The sequence below is a fragment of the Brienomyrus brachyistius genome, chromosome 2, assembly GCF_023856365.1.
Source record: "Brienomyrus brachyistius isolate T26 chromosome 2, BBRACH_0.4, whole genome shotgun sequence".
NCBI lineage: Eukaryota > Metazoa > Chordata > Actinopteri > Osteoglossiformes > Mormyridae > Brienomyrus > Brienomyrus brachyistius.
In genome coordinates this window covers 37,821,957-37,838,729 of record NC_064534.1, presented here as the reverse complement: position 1 = coordinate 37,838,729, position 16,773 = coordinate 37,821,957, and the positions used below count along the sequence as shown (strand labels likewise).

The 16,773-nt window shown below is 44.4% G+C and overlaps 1 protein-coding gene, 7 non-coding genes and 5 pseudogenes across 8 annotated transcripts in view; all 13 read right to left on the bottom strand.

Annotated features, from left to right (window-relative positions):
• The window catches only part of LOC125712214 (uncharacterized), a 433,528-nt gene that overhangs the window by 30,681 nt on the left and 386,074 nt on the right, over nt 1–16,773 (bottom strand). The gene's annotated exons all lie outside the window — the stretch shown is intronic.
• On the bottom strand, nt 38–156 carry LOC125732589 (5S ribosomal RNA). The gene has a single exon (XR_007391965.1). It is a non-coding gene; the product is annotated as a 5S ribosomal RNA (ribosomal RNA).
• LOC125733990 (5S ribosomal RNA) lies at nt 2,431–2,549 on the bottom strand. The gene has a single exon (XR_007393320.1). It is a non-coding gene; the product is annotated as a 5S ribosomal RNA (ribosomal RNA).
• Nucleotides 3,626–3,744, bottom strand: LOC125735278 (5S ribosomal RNA). The gene has a single exon (XR_007394575.1). It is a non-coding gene; the product is annotated as a 5S ribosomal RNA (ribosomal RNA).
• LOC125732588 (5S ribosomal RNA) lies at nt 4,823–4,941 on the bottom strand. The gene has a single exon (XR_007391964.1). It is a non-coding gene; the product is annotated as a 5S ribosomal RNA (ribosomal RNA).
• On the bottom strand, nt 6,019–6,137 carry LOC125735277 (5S ribosomal RNA). The gene has a single exon (XR_007394574.1). It is a non-coding gene; the product is annotated as a 5S ribosomal RNA (ribosomal RNA).
• Nucleotides 7,216–7,334, bottom strand: LOC125732587 (5S ribosomal RNA). Its single transcript, XR_007391963.1, has one exon. It is a non-coding gene; the product is annotated as a 5S ribosomal RNA (ribosomal RNA).
• Nucleotides 8,418–8,526, bottom strand: LOC125732286 (5S ribosomal RNA; annotated as a pseudogene).
• Nucleotides 9,603–9,721, bottom strand: LOC125731467 (5S ribosomal RNA; annotated as a pseudogene).
• On the bottom strand, nt 10,796–10,914 carry LOC125731635 (5S ribosomal RNA; annotated as a pseudogene).
• On the bottom strand, nt 11,992–12,110 carry LOC125731466 (5S ribosomal RNA; annotated as a pseudogene).
• LOC125731634 (5S ribosomal RNA) lies at nt 13,182–13,300 on the bottom strand (annotated as a pseudogene).
• The window catches only part of LOC125731082 (5S ribosomal RNA), a 119-nt gene continuing 113 nt past the window's right edge, over nt 16,768–16,773 (bottom strand). Inside the window, exon 1 of the ribosomal RNA XR_007391369.1 lies at nt 16,768–16,773. This exon is cut by the window's right edge and continues 113 nt beyond it. This is a non-coding gene — a ribosomal RNA (5S ribosomal RNA).

Genomic DNA, 16,773 nt, shown 5'->3' with positions numbered 1-16,773 from the left:
AAGTGGAGCGCCCCCTGTATAAAGTAAAAGTGAGAAAAGCTTACAGCACCTGGTATTCCCAGGAGGTCTCCCATCCAAGTACTAACCAGACCCTACCCTGCTTGGCTTCCGAGATCGGATGAGATCGGGCGTGTTCAGGGTGGTATGGCCATAAGCGAGAGACGCGACCAAAAACAGCCCTTTTGCATTACACGCGTCTATACATGCCAGTTAGTCCCATTGGATCCTACTCCTGTTTTTTTTTTTTTTTTTATCTGACTCACACTGCAGCACCACCATCCAATCGGCAGCGCCGGACCCACACCAAACATTCACCAAACTACTCAGCCGGCAGCCTACCACAATTATTCCATTCTTTCCGCATCCGCACACTTCCTTATTTTTAACTCCTTTTCACTACCGCACAGGTTAATCGCCGCACGTCCCCCGCCGGCAAACATTACTCCTTTGCCTACTGCATGCAGGCTTCTCTTAACGACCCTCTGTTATCAACTCCGCTAACAGCCACAAAATCTCCGCCGCACGAAGCCCACTGGTAGCTGCTGAATCACATGCTTCCCCAAAACGTCGCGCTGTCAGAACACTGGGAGCTACACACACCAACAAGTCCATACTGCAGGCTGCAGCCAGAACAATTTTCTACATTCAAACATCGACGGCCTCTTCTCTCTAAAAATTCAGCAGACCGCTTCTACCACCAGCAAAGAAGTTTCCATCCCTAATTCCTCTGTGATTCCCACTAACCTAAACATTAAGCTGGCATTGAAGGGTGTGAATTACCCCGGTCAATCTGTTCTTTTAAATACAGCTTTTAGCAAGTTTTGAAAGGAGAAGAGCAGAACTTGCTATGCCAATAATATCGAGTCTTCTGTGGCGAAGTGGTTTTTGCATAGAAAACAAAGCGGTCAGTTGAAGAGGAATAATATCAGTACTTTGTTTAAAACTGTGTGTAAAAAGCTGTCTCTTTATCATTAACAATAAGTTGTAAAACGTGAATGGGGAGTGACAGTCTTCAAGTTTGTGAGAAGATCGCGCCCTGGTGGAATAAAGGCACAAACAGCTTACAGCACCTAGAATTACCAGGAAGTATTTAGAGTAAAACGGTTTCTAAAAGCTGCCTTTATGAATGAGAGAAAAAAAAAAATATATATATATATAAAATAGTAAAATGGAAGGGGAGTGATAGATTTAAATTAATCGTGAAGTGGAGCGCCCCCTGTATAAAGTAAAAGTGAGAAAAGCTTACAGCACCTGGTATTCCCAGGTGGTCTCCCATCCAAGTACTAACCAGACCATACTCTGCTTAGCTTTGAAGATCAGGCATGTTCAGGTTGGTATGGCCGCAAGCGAGAGACACTACCCAAAACTGTCCTTTTGCATTACACGCGTCTATACATGCCAGTTAGTCCCATTGGATCCTACTCCTGTTTTTTTTTTTTTTTTTATCTGACTCACACTGCAGCACCACCATCCAATCGGCAGCGCCGGACCCACACCAAACATTCACCAAACTACTCAGCCGGCAGCCTACCACAATTATTCCATTCTTTCCGCATCCGCACACTTCCTTATTTTTAACTCCTTTTCACTACCGCACAGGTTAATCGCCGCACGTCCCCCGCCGGCAAACATTACTCCTTTGCCTACTGCATGCAGGCTTCTCTTAACGACCCTCTGTTATCAACTCCGCTAACAGCCACAAAATCTCCGCCGCACGAAGCCCACTGGTAGCTGCTGAATCACATGCTTCCCCAAAACGTCGCGCTGTCAGAACACTGGGAGCTACACACACCAACAAGTCCATACTGCAGGCTGCAGCCAGAACAATTTTCTACATTCAAACATCGACGGCCTCTTCTCTCTAAAAATTCACCAGACCGCTTCTACCACCAGCAAAGAAGTTTCCATCCCTAATTCCTCTGTGACTCCCACTAACCTAAACATTAAGCTGGCATTGAAGGGTGTGAATTACCCCGGCCAATCTGTTCTTTTAAATACAGCTTTTAGCAAGTTTTGAAAGGAGAAGAGCAGAACTTGCTATGCCAATAATATCGAGTCTTCTGTGGCGAAGTGGTTTTTGCATAGAAAACAAAGCGGTCAGTTGAAGAGGAATAATATCAGTACTTTGTTTAAAACTGTGTGTAAAAAGCTGTCTCTTTATCATTAACAATAAGTTGTAAAACGTGAATGGGGAGTGACAGTCTTCAAGTTTGTGAGAAGATCGCGCCCTGGTGGAATAAAGGCACGAACAGCTTACAGCACCTAGAATTACCAGGAAGTATTTAGAGTAAAACGGTTTCTAAAAGCTGCCTTTATGAAAGAGAGAAAAAAAATATATATATATATATAAAATAGTAAAATGGAAGGGGAGTGATAGATTTAAATTAATCGTGAAGTGGAGCGTCCCCTGTATAAAGTAAAAGTGAGAAAAGCTTACAGCACCTGGTATTCCCAGGTGGTCTCCCATCCAAGTACTAACCAGACCCTAACCTGCTTAGCTTCCGAGATCAGACGAGATCGGGCGTGTTCAGGGTGGTATGGCCGTAAGCGAGAGATGCCACCAAAAACATCCCTTTTGCATTACTCGCCTCTATACATGCCAGTTGGTCCCATTGGATCCTACTAATGTTCTTTTTTTTTTTTTATCTGACTCACACTGCAGCCCCACCATCCAATCGGCAGCGCCGGACCCACACCAAACATTCACCAAAGTACTCAGCCGGCAGCCTACCACAATTATTCCATTCTTTCCGCATCCGCACGCTTCCTTCTTTTTAACTCCTTTTCACTACCGCACAGGTTAATCGCCGCACGTCCCCCGCCGGCAAACATTACTCCTTTGCCTACTGCATGCAGGCTTCTCTTAACGACCCTCTGTTATCAACTCCGCTAACAGCCACAAAATCTCCGCCGCACGAAGCCCACTGGTAGCTGCTGAATCACATGCTTCCCCAAAACGTCGCGCTGTCAGAACACTGGGAGCTACACACACCAACAAGTCCATACTGCAGGCTGCAGCCAGAACAATTTTCTACATTCAAACATCGACGGCCTCTTCTCTCTAAAAATTCACCAGACCGCTTCTACCACCAGCAAAGAAGTTTCCATCCCTAATTCCTCTGTGATTCCCACTAACCTAAACATTAAGCTGGCATTGAAGGGTGTGAATTACCCCGGCCAATCTGTTCTTTTAAATACAGCTTTTAGCAAGTTTTGAAAGGAGAAGAGCAGAACTTGCTATGCCAATAATATCGAGTATTCTGTGGCGAAGTGGTTTTTGCATAGAAAACAAAGCGGTCAGTTGAAGAGGAATAATATCAGTACTTTGTTTAAAACTGTGTGTAAAAAGCTGTCTCTTTATCATTAACAATAAGTTGTAAAACGTGAATGGGGAGTGACCGTCTTCAAGTTTGTGAGAAGATCGCGCCCTGGTGGAATAAAGGCACGAACAGCTTACAGCACCCAGAATTACCAGGAAGTATTTAGAGTAAAACGGTGTGTAAAAGCTGCCTTTATGAATGAGAGAAAAAAATATATATATATAAAATAGTAAAATGGAAGGGGAGTGATAGATTTAAATTAATCGTGAAGTGGAGCGCCCCCTGTATAAAGTAAAAGTGAGAAAAGCATACAGCACCTGGTATTCCCAGGAGGTCTCCCATCCAAGCACTAACCAGACCCTACCCTGCTTGGCTTCCGAGATCGGATGAGATCGGGCGTGTTCAGGGTGGTATGGCCGTAAGCGAGAGATGCCACCAAAAACATCCCTTTTGCATTACACGCCTCTATACATGCCAGTTGGTCCCATTGGATCCTACTAATGTTCTTTTTTTTTTTTTTATCTGACTCACACTGCAGCCCCACCATCCAATCGGCAGCGCCGGACCCACACCAAACATTCACCAAACTACTCAGCCGGCAGCCTACCACAATTATTCCATTCTTTCCGCATACCGCACACTTCCTTCTTTTTAACTCCTTTTCACTACCGCACAGGTTAATCGCCGCACGTCCCCCGCCGGCAAACATTACTCCTTTGCCTACTGCATGCAGGCTTCTCTTAACGACCCTCTGTTATCAACTCCGCTAACAGCCACAAAATCTCCGCCGCACGAAGCCCACTGGTAGCTGCTGAATCACATGCTTCCCCAAAACGTCGCGCTGTCAGAACACTGGGAGCTACACACACCAACAAGTCCATACTGCAGGCTGCAGCCAGAACAATTTTCTACATTCAAACATCGACGGCCTCTTCTCTCTAAAAATTCACCAGACCGCTTCTACCACCAGCAAAGAAGTTTCCATCCCTAATTCCTCTGTGACTCCCACTAACCTAAACATTAAGCTGGCATTGAAGGGTGTGAATTACCCCGGCCAATCTGTTCTTTTAAATACAGCTTTTAGCAAGTTTTGAAAGGAGAAGAGCAGAACTTGCTATGCCAATAATATCGAGTCTTCTGTGGCGAAGTGGTTTTTGCATAGAAAACAAAGCGGTCAGTTGAAGAGGAATAATATCAGTACTTTGTTTAAAACTGTGTGTAAAAAGCTGTCTCTTTATCATTAACAATAAGTTGTAAAACGTGAATGGGGAGTGACCGTCTTCAAGTTTGTGAGAAGATCGCGCCCTGGTGGAATAAAGGCACGAACAGCTTACAGCACCTAGAATTACCAGGAAGTATTTAGAGTAAAACGGTGTGTAAAAGCTGCCTTTATGAATGAGAGAAAAAAATATATATATATAAAATAGTAAAATGGAAGGGGAGTGATAGATTTAAATTAATCGTGAAGTGGAGCGCCCCCTGTATAAAGTAAAAGTGAGAAAAGCTTACAGCACCTGGTATTCCCAGGAGGTCTCCCATCCAAGTACTAACCAGACCCTACCCTGCTTGGCTTCCGAGATCGGATGAGATCGGGCGTGTTCAGGGTGGTATGGCCATAAGCGAGAGACGCGACCAAAAACAGCCCTTTTGCATTACACGCGTCTATACATGCCAGTTAGTCCCATTGGATCCTACTCCTGTTTTTTTTTTTTTTTTTATCTGACTCACACTGCAGCACCACCATCCAATCGGCAGCGCCGGACCCACACCAAACATTCACCAAACTACTCAGCCGGCAGCCTACCACAATTATTCCATTCTTTCCGCATCCGCACACTTCCTTATTTTTAACTCCTTTTCACTACCGCACAGGTTAATCGCCGCACGTCCCCCGCCGGCAAACATTACTCCTTTGCCTACTGCATGCAGGCTTCTCTTAACGACCCTCTGTTATCAACTCCGCTAACAGCCACAAAATCTCCGCCGCACGAAGCCCACTGGTAGCTGCTGAATCACATGCTTCCCCAAAACGTCGCGCTGTCAGAACACTGGGAGCTACACACACCAACAAGTCCATACTGCAGGCTGCAGCCAGAACAATTTTCTACATTCAAACATCGACGGCCTCTTCTCTCTAAAAATTCAGCAGACCGCTTCTACCACCAGCAAAGAAGTTTCCATCCCTAATTCCTCTGTGATTCCCACTAACCTAAACATTAAGCTGGCATTGAAGGGTGTGAATTACCCCGGCCAATCTGTTCTTTTAAATACAGCTTTTAGCAAGTTTTGAAAGGAGAAGAGCAGAACTTGCTATGCCAATAATATCGAGTATTCTGTGGCGAAGTGGTTTTTGCATAGAAAACAAAGCGGTCAGTTGAAGAGGAATAATATCAGTACTTTGTTTAAAACTGTGTGTAAAAAGCTGTCTCTTTATCATTAACAATAAGTTGTAAAACGTGAATGGGGAGTGACCGTCTTCAAGTTTGTGAGAAGATCGCGCCCTGGTGGAATAAAGGCACGAACAGCTTACAGCACCCAGAATTACCAGGAAGTATTTAGAGTAAAACGGTGTGTAAAAGCTGCCTTTATGAATGAGAGAAAAAAATATATATATATAAAATAGTAAAATGGAAGGGGAGTGATAGATTTAAATTAATCGTGAAGTGGAGCGCCCCCTGTATAAAGTAAAAGTGAGAAAAGCATACAGCACCTGGTATTCCCAGGAGGTCTCCCATCCAAGCACTAACCAGACCCTACCCTGCTTGGCTTCCGAGATCGGATGAGATCGGGCGTGTTCAGGGTGGTATGGCCGTAAGCGAGAGATGCCACCAAAAACATCCCTTTTGCATTACACGCCTCTATACATGCCAGTTGGTCCCATTGGATCCTACTAATGTTCTTTTTTTTTTTTTTATCTGACTCACACTGCAGCCCCACCATCCAATCGGCAGCGCCGGACCCACACCAAACATTCACCAAACTACTCAGCCGGCAGCCTACCACAATTATTCCATTCTTTCCGCATACCGCACACTTCCTTCTTTTTAACTCCTTTTCACTACCGCACAGGTTAATCGCCGCACGTCCCCCGCCGGCAAACATTACTCCTTTGCCTACTGCATGCAGGCTTCTCTTAACGACCCTCTGTTATCAACTCCGCTAACAGCCACAAAATCTCCGCCGCACGAAGCCCACTGGTAGCTGCTGAATCACATGCTTCCCCAAAACGTCGCGCTGTCAGAACACTGGGAGCTACACACACCAACAAGTCCATACTGCAGGCTGCAGCCAGAACAATTTTCTACATTCAAACATCGACGGCCTCTTCTCTCTAAAAATTCACCAGACCGCTTCTACCACCAGCAAAGAAGTTTCCATCCCTAATTCCTCTGTGATTCCCACTAACCTAAACATTAAGCTGGCATTGAAGGGTGTGAATTACCCCGGCCAATCTGTTCTTTTAAATACAGCTTTTAGCAAGTTTTGAAAGGAGAAGAGCAGAACTTGCTATGCCAATAATATCGAGTCTTCTGTGGCGAAGTGGTTTTTGCATAGAAAACAAAGCGGTCAGTTGAAGAGGAATAATATCAGTACTTTGTTTAAAACTGTGTGTAAAAAGCTGTCTCTTTATCATTAACAATAAGTTGTAAAACGTGAATGGGGAGTGACCGTCTTCAAGTTTGTGAGAAGATCGCGCCCTGGTGGAATAAAGGCACGAACAGCTTACAGCACCTAGAATTACCAGGAAGTATTTAGAGTAAAACGGTGTGTAAAAGCTGCCTTTATGAATGAGAGAAAAAAATATATATATATAAAATAGTAAAATGGAAGGGGAGTGATAGATTTAAATTAATCGTGAAGTGGAGCGCCCCCTGTATAAAGTAAAAGTGAGAAAAGCTTACAGCACCTGGTATTCCCAGGAGGTCTCCCATCCAAGTACTAACCAGACCCTACCCTGCTTGGCTTCCGAGATCGGATGAGATCGGGCGTGTTCAGGGTGGTATGGCCATAAGCGAGAGACGCGACCAAAAACAGCCCTTTTGCATTACACGCGTCTATACATGCCAGTTAGTCCCATTGGATCCTACTCCTGTTTTTTTTTTTTTTTTTATCTGACTCACACTGCAGCACCACCATCCAATCGGCAGCGCCGGACCCACACCAAACATTCACCAAACTACTCAGCCGGCAGCCTACCACAATTATTCCATTCTTTCCGCATCCGCACACTTCCTTATTTTTAACTCCTTTTCACTACCGCACAGGTTAATCGCCGCACGTCCCCCGCCGGCAAACATTACTCCTTTGCCTACTGCATGCAGGCTTCTCTTAACGACCCTCTGTTATCAACTCCGCTAACAGCCACAAAATCTCCGCCGCACGAAGCCCACTGGTAGCTGCTGAATCACATGCTTCCCCAAAACGTCGCGCTGTCAGAACACTGGGAGCTACACACACCAACAAGTCCATACTGCAGGCTGCAGCCAGAACAATTTTCTACATTCAAACATCGACGGCCTCTTCTCTCTAAAAATTCAGCAGACCGCTTCTACCACCAGCAAAGAAGTTTCCATCCCTAATTCCTCTGTGATTCCCACTAACCTAAACATTAAGCTGGCATTGAAGGGTGTGAATTACCCCGGTCAATCTGTTCTTTTAAATACAGCTTTTAGCAAGTTTTGAAAGGAGAAGAGCAGAACTTGCTATGCCAATAATATCGAGTCTTCTGTGGCGAAGTGGTTTTTGCATAGAAAACAAAGCGGTCAGTTGAAGAGGAATAATATCAGTACTTTGTTTAAAACTGTGTGTAAAAAGCTGTCTCTTTATCATTAACAATAAGTTGTAAAACGTGAATGGGGAGTGACAGTCTTCAAGTTTGTGAGAAGATCGCGCCCTGGTGGAATAAAGGCACAAACAGCTTACAGCACCTAGAATTACCAGGAAGTATTTATTGTAAAACGGTTTCTAAAAGCTGCCTTTATGAATGAGAGAAAAAAAAAAAAATATATATATATAAAATAGTAAAATGGAAGGGGAGTGATAGATTTAAATTAATCGTGAAGTGGAGCGCCCCCTGTATAAAGTAAAAGTGAGAAAAGCTTACAGCACCTGGTATTCCCAGGTGGTCTCCCATCCAAGTACTAACCAGACCATACTCTGCTTAGCTTTCAAGATCAGGCATGTTCAGGGTGGTATGGCCGCAAGCGAGAGACACTACCCAAAACTGTCCTTTTGCATTACACGCGTCTATACATGCCAGTTAGTCCCATTGGATCCTACTCCTGTTTTTTTTTTTTTTTTTATCTGACTCACACTGCAGCACCACCATCCAATCGGCAGCGACGGACCCACACCAAACATTCACCAAACTACTCAGCCGGCAGCCTACCACAATTATTCCATTCTTTCCGCATCCGCACACTTCCTTATTTTTAACTCCTTTTCACTACCGCACAGGTTAATCGCCGCACGTCCCCCGCCGGCAAACATTACTCCTTTGCCTACTGCATGCAGGCTTCTCTTAACGACCCTCTGTTATCAACTCCGCTAACAGCCACAAAATCTCCGCCGCACGAAGCCCACTGGTAGCTGCTGAATCACATGCTTCCCCAAAACGTCGCGCTGTCAGAACACTGGGAGCTACACACACCAACAAGTCCATACTGCAGGCTGCAGCCAGAACAATTTTCTACATTCAAACATCGACGGCCTCTTCTCTCTAAAAATTCACCAGACCGCTTCTACCACCAGCAAAGAAGTTTCCATCCCTAATTCCTCTGTGATTCCAACTAACCTAAACATTAAGCTGGCATTGAAGGGTGTGAATTACCCCAGCCAATCTGTTCTTTTAAATACAGCTTTTAGCAAGTTTTGAAAGGAGAAGAGCAGAACTTGCTATGCCAATAATATCGAGTCTTCTGTGGCGAAGTGGTTTTTGCATAGAAAACAAAGCGGTCAGTTGAAGAGGAATAATATCAGTACTTTGTTTAAAACTGTGTGTAAAAAGCTGTCTCTTTATCATTAACAATAAGTTGTAAAACGTGAATGGGGAGTGACAGTCTTCAAGTTTGTGAGAAGATCGCGCCCTGGTGGAATAAAGGCACGAACAGCTTACAGCACCTAGAATTACCAGGAAGTATTTAGAGTAAAACGGTTTCTAAAAGCTGGCTTTATGAAAGAGAGAAAAAAAATTTATATATAAAATAGTAAAATGGAAGGGGAGTGCTAGATTTAAATTAATCGTGAAGTGGAGCGCCCCCTGCATAAAGTAAAAGTGAGAAAAGCTTACAGCACGTGGTATTCCCAGGCAGTCTCCCATCCAAGTACTAACCAGACACTACCCCGCTTAGCTTCCGAGATCAGACGAGATCGGGCGTGTTCAGGGTGGTATGGCCGTTAGCGAGAGCTGCTAAGAAAAACAGCCCTTTTGCATTACACGCCTCTATACATGCCAGTTAGTCCAATTGGATCCTACTCCTGTATTTTTTATTTTTTTATCTGACTCACACTGCAGCACCACCATCCAATCGGCAGCGCCGCACCCACACCCAAACATTCACCAAACTACTCAGCCGGCAGCCTACCCACAATTATTCCATTCTTTCCGCATCCGCACACTTCCTTCTCTTTAAGTCCTTTTCACTACCGCACAGGTTAATCGCCGCACGTCCCCCGACGGCAAACATTACTCCTTTGCCTACCTCATGCAGGCTTCTCTTAACGACCCTCTGTTATCAACTCCGCTAACAGCCACAAAATCTCTGCCGCACGAAGCCCACTGGTAGCTGTTGAATCACATGCTTCCCCAAAACGTCACGCTGTCAGAACACTAGGAGCTACACACGCCAACAAGTCCATACTGCAGGCTGCAGCCAGAACAACAATTTTCTACATTGAAACATCGACGGCCTCTTCTCTCTAAAAATTCACCCAGACCGCTTCTACCATCAGCAAAGAAGTTTCCATCCCTAATTCCTCTGTGATTCCCACTAACCTAAACATTAATCTGGCATTGAAGGGTGTGAATTACCCCGCCCAACCTGCTCTTTTAAATACAGCTTTTAGCAAGTTTTGAAAGGAGGAGAAGAGCAGACCTTGCTATGCCAACAATATCGAGTCTTCTGTGGCGAAGTGGTTTTTGCATAGAAAACAAAGCGGTGAGTTGAAGAGGAATTATATCAGTACTTTGTTTAAAACTGTGTGTAAAAAGCTGTCTCTTTATTATTAACAATAAGTTGTAAAACGTGAATGGTGAGTGACAGTCTTCAAGTTTGTGAGAAGATCGTGCCCTGGTGGAATAAAGGCACGAACAGCTTACAGCACCTAGAATTACCAGGCAGTATTTAGAGTAAAACGTGTGTAAAAGCCGCCTTCATGAATGAGAGAAAAAAGAAATATATAAAATAGTAAGGGGAGTGATAGATTTAAATTAATCGTGAGGTGGAGTGCCCCCTGTATAAAGTAAAAGTGAGAAAAGCTTACAGCACGTGGTATTCCCAGGCAGTCCCCCATCCAAGAACTAACCAGACCCTACCCCACTTAGCTTCCGAGATCAGACGAGATCGGGCGTGTTCAGGGTGGTATGGCCATAAGCGAGAGCCGCGAACAAAAACAGCCCTTTTGCATTACACGCCTCTATACATGCCAGTTAGTCCCATTGGATCCTACTCCTGTTTTTTTTTTTTTTTTTTATCTGACTCACACTGCAGCACCAACATCCAATCGGCAGCGCCGGACCCACACCAAACATTCACCAAACTACTCAGCCGGCAGCCTACCACAATAATTCCATTCTTTCCGCATCCGCACACTTCCTTCTCTTTAAGTCCTTTTCACTACCGCACAGGTTAATCGCCGCACGTCCCCCGCCGGCAAACATTACTCCTTTGCCTACTGCATGCAGGCTTCTCTTAACGACCCTCTGTTATCAACTCCGCTAACAGCCACAAAATCTCCACCGCACGAAGCCCACTGGTAGCTGCTGAATCACATGCTTCCCCAAAACGTCGCGCTGTCAGAACACTGGGAGCTACACACACGAACAAGTCCATACTGCAGGCTGCAGCCAGAACAATTTTCTACATTCAAACATCGACGGCCTCTTCTCTCTAAAAATTCACCAGACCGCTTCTACCACCAGCAAAGAAGTTTCCATCCCTAATTCCTCTGTTATTCCCACTAACCTAAACATTAAGCTGGCATTGAAGGGTGTGAATTACTCCGGCCAATCTGTTCTTTTAAATACAGCTTTTAGCAAGTTTTGAAAGGAGAAGAGCAGAACTTGCTATGCCAATAATATCGAGTCTTCTGTGGCGAAGTGGTTTTTGCATAGAAAACAAAGCGGTGAGTTGAAGAGGAATTATATCAGTACTTTGTTTAAAACTGAGTGTAAAAAGCTGTCTCTTTATTATTAACAATAAGTTGTAAAACGTGAATGGGGAGTGACAGTCTTCAAGTTTGTGAGAAGATCGCGCCATGGTGGAATAAAGGCACGAACAGCTTACAGCACCTAGAATTACCAGGAAGTATTTAGAGTAAAACGGTTTCTAAAAGCTGGCTTTATGAAAGAGAGAAAAAAAATTTATATATAAAATAGTAAAATGGAAGGGGAGTGCTAGATTTAAATTAATCGTGAAGTGGAGCGCCCCCTGCATAAAGTAAAAGTGAGAAAAGCTTACAGCACGTGGTATTCCCAGGCAGTCTCCCATCCAAGTACTAACCAGACACTACCCCGCTTAGCTTCCGAGATCAGACGAGATCGGGCGTGTTCAGGGTGGTATGGCCGTTAGCGAGAGCTGCTAAGAAAAACAGCCCTTTTGCATTACACGCCTCTATACATGCCAGTTAGTCCAATTGGATCCTACTCCTGTATTTTTTATTTTTTTATCTGACTCACACTGCAGCACCACCATCCAATCGGCAGCGCCGCACCCACACCAAACATTCACCAAACTACTCAGCCGGCAGCCTACCACAATTATTCCATTCTTTCCGCATCCGCACACTTCCTTCTCTTTAAGTCCTTTTCACTACCGCACAGGTTAATCGCCGCACGTCCCCCGACGGCAAACATTACTCCTTTGCCTACCTCATGCAGGCTTCTCTTAACGACCCTCTGTTATCAACTCCGCTAACAGCCACAAAATCTCTGCCGCACGAAGCCCACTGGTAGCTGTTGAATCACATGCTTCCCCAAAACGTCACGCTGTCAGAACACTAGGAGCTACACACGCCAACAAGTCCATACTGCAGGCTGCAGCCAGAACAACAATTTTCTACATTGAAACATCGACGGCCTCTTCTCTCTAAAAATTCACCAGACCGCTTCTACCATCAGCAAAGAAGTTTCCATCCCTAATTCCTCTGTGATTCCCACTAACCTAAACATTAATCTGGCATTGAAGGGTGTGAATTACCCCGCCCAACCTGCTCTTTTAAATACAGCTTTTAGCAAGTTTTGAAAGGAGGAGAAGAGCAGACCTTGCTATGCCAACAATATCGAGTCTTCTGTGGCGAAGTGGTTTTTGCATAGAAAACAAAGCGGTGAGTTGAAGAGGAATTATATCAGTACTTTGTTTAAAACTGTGTGTAAAAAGCTGTCTCTTTATTATTAACAATAAGTTGTAAAACGTGAATGGTGAGTGACAGTCTTCAAGTTTGTGAGAAGATCGTGCCCTGGTGGAATAAAGGCACGAACAGCTTACAGCACCTAGAATTACCAGGCAGTATTTAGAGTAAAACGTGTGTAAAAGCCGCCTTCATGAATGAGAGAAAAAAGAAATATATAAAATAGTAAGGGGAGTGATAGATTTAAATTAATCGTGAGGTGGAGTGCCCCCTGTATAAAGTAAAAGTGAGAAAAGCTTACAGCACGTGGTATTCCCAGGCAGTCCCCCATCCAAGAACTAACCAGACCCTACCCCACTTAGCTTCCGAGATCAGACGAGATCGGGCGTGTTCAGGGTGGTATGGCCATAAGCGAGAGCCGCGAACAAAAACAGCCCTTTTGCATTACACGCCTCTATACATGCCAGTTAGTCCCATTGGATCCTACTCCTGTTTTTTTTTTTTTTTTTTATCTGACTCACACTGCAGCACCAACATCCAATCGGCAGCGCCGGACCCACACCAAACATTCACCAAACTACTCAGCCGGCAGCCTACCACAATAATTCCATTCTTTCCGCATCCGCACACTTCCTTCTCTTTAAGTCCTTTTCACTACCGCACAGGTTAATCGCCGCACGTCCCCCGCCGGCAAACATTACTCCTTTGCCTACTGCATGCAGGCTTCTCTTAACGACCCTCTGTTATCAACTCCGCTAACAGCCACAAAATCTCCACCGCACGAAGCCCACTGGTAGCTGCTGAATCACATGCTTCCCCAAAACGTCGCGCTGTCAGAACACTGGGAGCTACACACACGAACAAGTCCATACTGCAGGCTGCAGCCAGAACAATTTTCTACATTCAAACATCGACGGCCTCTTCTCTCTAAAAATTCACCAGACCGCTTCTACCACCAGCAAAGAAGTTTCCATCCCTAATTCCTCTGTTATTCCCACTAACCTAAACATTAAGCTGGCATTGAAGGGTGTGAATTACCCCGGCCAATCTGTTCTTTTAAATACAGCTTTTAGCAAGTTTTGAAAGGAGAAGAGCAGAACTTGCTATGCCAATAATATCGAGTCTTCTGTGGCGAAGTGGTTTTTGCATAGAAAACAAAGCGGTGAGTTGAAGAGGAATTATATCAGTACTTTGTTTAAAACTGAGTGTAAAAAGCTGTCTCTTTATTATTAACAATAAGTTGTAAAACGTGAATGGGGAGTGACAGTCTTCAAGTTTGTGAGAAGATCGCTCCCTGGTGGAATAAAGGCACGAACAGCTTACAGCACCTAGAATTACCAGGCAGTATTAAGAGTAAAACGGTTTCCAAAAGCTGCCTTTATGAAAGAGAGAGAAAATATATATATATATATATAAAATAGTAAAATGGAAGGGGAGTGATAGATTTAAATTAATCGTGAAGTGGAGCGCCCCCTGTATAAAGTAAAAGTGAGAAAAGCTTACAGCACCTGGTATTCCCAGCTGGTCTCCCTTCCAAGTACTAACCAGACCATACTCTGCTTAGCTTCCAAGATCATGCGTGTTCAGGGTGGTATAGCCGTAAGCAAGAACCGCTAACAAAAACAGCCCTTTTGCATTACACGCCTCTATACATGCCAGTTAGTCCCATTGGATCCTACTCCTGTTTTTTTTTTTTTTTTTTTTTTTTATCTGACTCACACTGCAGCCCCACCATCCAATCGGCAGCGCCGGACCCACACCAAACATTCACCAAACTACTCAGCCGGCAGCCTACCACAATTATTCCATTCTTTCCGCATCCGCACACTTCCTTCTTTTTAACTCCTTTTCACTACCGCACAGGTTAATCGCCGCACGTCCCCCGCCGGCAAACATTATTCCTTTGCCTACTGCATGCAGGCTTCTCTTAACGACCCTCTGTTATCAACTCCGCTAACAGCCACAAAATCTCCGCCGCACGAAGCCCACTGGTAGCTGCTGAATCACATGCTTCCCCAAAACGTCGCGCTGTCAGAACACTGGGAGCTACACACACCAACAAGTCCATACTGCAGGCTGCAGCCAGAACAATTTTCTACATTCAAACATCGACGGCCTCTTCTCTCTAAAAATTCACCAGACCGCTTCTACCACCAGCAAAGAAGTTTCCATCCCTAATTCCTCTGTGATTCCCACTAACCTAAACATTAAGCTGGCATTGAAGGGTGTGAATTACCCCGGCCAATCTGTTCTTTTAAATACAGCTTTTAGCAAGTTTTGAAAGGAGAAGAGCAGAACTTGCTATGCCAATAATATCGAGTCTTCTGTGGCGAAGTGGTTTTTGCATAGAAAACAAAGCGGTCAGTTGAAGAGGAATAATATCAGTACTTTGTTTAAAACTGTGTGTAAAAAGCTGTCTCTTTATCATTAACAATAAGTTGTAAAACGTGAATGGGGAGTGACAGTCTTCAAGTTTGTGAGAAGATCGCGCCCTGGTGGAATAAAGGCACGAACAGCTTACAGCACCTAGAATTACCAGGAAGTATTTAGAGTAAAACGGTGTGTAAAAGCTGCCTTTATGAAAGAGAGAAAATAAAAATATATATATAAAATAGTAAAATGGAAGGGGAGTGATAGATTTAAATTAATCGTGAAGTGGAGCGCCCCCTGTATAAAGTAAAAGTGAGAAAAGCTTACAGCACCAGGTATTCCCAGCTGGTCTCCCTTCCAAGTACTAACCAGACCATACTCTGCTTAGCTTTCAAGATCAGGCATGTTCAGGGTGGTATGGCCGCAAGCGAGAGACACTACCCAAAACTGTCCTTTTGCATTACACGCGTCTATACATGCCAGTTAGTCCCATTGGATCCTACTCCTGGTTTTTTTTTTTTTTTTATCTGAATCACACTGCAGCACCACCATCCAATCGGCAGCGTCGGACCCACACCAAACATTCACCAAACTACTCAGCCGGCAGCCTACCACAATTATTCCATTCTTTCCGCATCCACACACTTCCTTCTCTTTAAGTCCTTTTCACTACCTCACAGGTTAATCGCCGCACGTCCCCCGCCGGCAAACATTACTCCTTTGCCTACTGCATGTAGGCTTCTCTTAACGACCCTCTGTTATCAACTCCGCTAACAGCCACAAAATCTCCGCCGCAAACAGCCCACTGGTAGCTGCTGAATCACATGCTTCCCCAAAACGTCGCGCTGTCAGAACACTGGGAGCTACACACACCAACAAGTCCATACTGCAGGCTGCAGCCAGAACAATTTTCTACATTCAAACATCGACGGCCTCTTCTCTCTAAAAATTCACCAGACCGCTTCTACCACCAGCAAAGATGTTTCCATCCCTAATTCCTCTGTGATTCCCACTAACCTAAACATTAATCTGGCATTGAAGGGTGTGAATTACCCCGGCCAACCTGCTCTTTTAAATACAGCTTTTAGCGAGTTTTGAAAGGAGGAGAAGAGCAGACCTTGCTATGCCAATAATATCGAGTCTTCTGTGGTGAAGTGGTTTTTGCATAGAAAACAAAGTGGTGAGTTGAAGAGGAATTATATCAGTACTTTGTTTAAAACTGTGTGTAAAAAGCTGTCTCTTTATTATTAACAATAAGTTGTAAAACGTGAATGGGGAGTGAAAGTCTTCAAGTTTGTGAGAAGATCGCGGCCTGGTGGAATAAAGGCACGAACAGCTTACAGCACCTAGAATTACCAGGAAGTATTTAGAGTAAAACGGTTTCTAAAAGCTGCCTTTATGAATGAGAGAAAAAAAATATATATATATAAAATAGTAAAATGGAAGGGGAGTGATAGATTTAAATTAATCGTGAAGTGGAGCGCCCCCTGTATAAAGTAAAAGTGAGAAAAGCTTA